Raw genomic sequence first — 2,801 nt, 5'->3', positions numbered from 1 at the left:
AAGAGTAAGAAATAAATTGTATCCAAGTTGGAAGAGAGGAAATTAAGTTGTCTTTTTGCAGATGACATAATCTTATATATAGAAAACCCAAAATATTCCATGAAAAACACTACTAGAATCTTAAAAATTGAGAATTTGTAGAAAACAAAATAACATGCAAAAATCAGTAACACAGCTGCATAACAACAGAGAATTATTGGGCATAGAAATAAAAAGCACTGGGTGTGCTGGTGTATGCCTGCAATCCCAGTTACTCAGGAAGCTGAGGCAAGAAGATCACAAGTTTGAGACCATCCTGGGCAACTTAGATCTTACCTCAAGATAAAATAAAAATGCCAAAAGGAGTTGCTCAGTGGAAGACAACTTGCCTAGCAGACACAATGCCCTGAATTTGATCCATAGTAATGCAAAAAAAAATGTTCGGTATCATTGATCTTTAGGAAAATAAAAATCAATACCATAATGAACCATCATCTCATGACTATGAGAATGGTTTCACCTTCATTAGAATCAAAAATCAGAAAACATCAAATGTAGGTCAGGTTGTAAAGAAATTAGAACTCTTTATATTGCTGATGGGAATGTAAACTGGAAAACAGGATAACAATTCCTCAAAAAAATAAGCATAAAATTACAAAGTGATCTAGTAATTCCACTTCTGAGTATATACATATATACACAAAAGAATTAACCAGGAATTCAAGACCAGCCCTAGGCAACAGAGTGAGATCCCATCTCAAAAAATTAAAAATAATTAAAAACAAGGACTGTTATGGTTTAGATATTAGGCATTCCACAAATATCATATGTGAAACAATTCAAGAATTTTTGGAGGTTAGATGATTAGGTTATGAAAGTGGATTAATCCACTGATTAACTGGGTGGTAGCTGTAGGCAGGTAGGGTGTGCCTGGCGAAGGCAGGCCACAGAAGGCTTTGGAGTTTACATTTTGTTCCTGGTGATTAGAGCTCTCTCTCTGCTCTCTGATTGCCTTGTCCTGAACTATTTTCCTCCCCCATGCCCTTCTGCCCTGATGTTCTGCCTCACCTCAGATTCACAGATATGAAGTCAGTCATCTATGGACTGAGACCACTGAAATTGTGAGCCAAATAAACTTTTCCTCCTCTACATTGTTCTTTTCAAGTGTTTTGTCACAGTGATAAAAAATGACTAAAAAGGACAGAGGCAAGTATTTGTACACAAGTGTTCATGACTGTATTATGCACTATGGCCAAAAGGTGAAAAAACCAAGGTGGTCATTAATGAATAAATGCATAAACAAAATGTTGTGTGTATGTGTATGTATATATATATATATATATATATATATATATATATATATATATATAATATGATTTATTTGATTTATGATTATATGATTTCCCTTACATGAGGTACCACAAATAGAATAGGCAAATTTATAAACAGGGAAAATAGAACCGTGGTTACCCAGGGCTGAAAGGAGGGGACAGTGTAGAGTTATTGTTTAGTGGGCTCAGAGTTTCAGTTTGCAATGATGAAAATTTTCTGGATATAGATAGCAGTGTTGTCGCACAACATGAACTTAATGCCGTTGAACTTAATAGTGAAAATGGTAAGGGCTGGGGCTGTGACTCAGTGGTAGCCCACTTGCCTGGCATGTGTGAGGCACTGGGTTTGATTCTCAGCACCACATATAAATAAATAAAATAAAGATCTATCAACAACTAAAATTTTTTTTAAAAAAATGGTAAATTTGCATTATTTATAGTTTATCACAATTTTTAAAAGAATTATAAATAAATGAAGAGTTCATTATACCTCTATCATAATATCTGCTTAGCCAAAAATTCCCATTCCTTGACAACTAGAAAGCAAAGCTCATTGGAATTGGAATAGTGAATCATAACCATGGAGAATTCTACACCCCTAAGCATTTACTAACAGATTTTGGGATACTTTAAATAAATTCCAATGAAGGCCAGTCAATGAGACCATGGTGTATTAGGCCAAATTTCTTCTTAAATACCCATCAATAATTTCGTATTAACTCAGTAAGTTCCAGGATTTAATTTTTGTGAATATTTTAATGACATCAATATGGATGCAATAAAATACATTGGAAATCATAACCCAGAGCATAATTATATGTATATTATTATATGAATTAATATTATTATAATTACATATCTTATAACTATATTACATAATCTTACTATATTCCAATTTTTATAAGTGTTCCACATCAGGGACAATGGGACAAAATGGGTTAACGTAAGTCCAATTAAGAATCTGAATTCCAACAACCAAATGGCATCAGGTTTTGGTCCTTAATTCAGCAATCAACATTATGATAATTCGTCAGGCGGGGGATGTAGCTCAGTTGGTAGAGTGCTTGCCTTGCATGCACAAGGCCCTGGGTTCAATCCCCAGCACCACACACACACACACACACACACACACACACATTATGATAATTCTTATCCCTCTCACGTTATTCAGGTCTGGCCATCTATGGAGAAGGCAAGACAGAAAGGTCCTCAGCAAATGTGGTCAGGAAAGCTGTTACTTCACATGGACAACCAAAGCAGAAGTTCTAGTTCTGAAAAAACTCTAATATAGAAGGCTAAAAATTACAATATAATGTGCTAAGTGCCATGATTGGGGTAAACAGAGGCTATTATGAAAGTACAGAAGAGGATTCTTTAATTTACAGTAATGCAAAAAGCATTGAAGGATAAGAGGAAGACAAAACAAGGGAAAAGGGCAATATTACCAGCAGAGGGAGCAAGGAGCAAATGCAAAATTCCAGCACCTTAGAG

The 2,801-nt window shown here is 34.9% G+C and overlaps 1 non-coding gene across 1 annotated transcript; it reads left to right on the top strand.

The window, feature by feature from the left end:
- The first annotated feature begins 2,347 nt into the window (after positions 1-2,347).
- Positions 2,348-2,421, top strand: Trnaa-ugc (transfer RNA alanine (anticodon UGC)). The gene has a single exon. It is a non-coding gene; the product is annotated as a tRNA-Ala (tRNA).
- The last annotated feature ends 380 nt before the right edge of the window (positions 2,422-2,801 follow it).

Source organism: Marmota monax, unplaced genomic scaffold, assembly GCF_021218885.2.
Source record: "Marmota monax isolate L192 unplaced genomic scaffold, Marmota_monax_Labrador192_F-V1.1 WCK01_AAM20220418_F8-fsc00258, whole genome shotgun sequence".
NCBI lineage: Eukaryota > Metazoa > Chordata > Mammalia > Rodentia > Sciuridae > Marmota > Marmota monax.
Note: the sequence above shows the minus strand (reverse complement) of the source record. Positions and strands in the feature narration are given on the sequence as shown.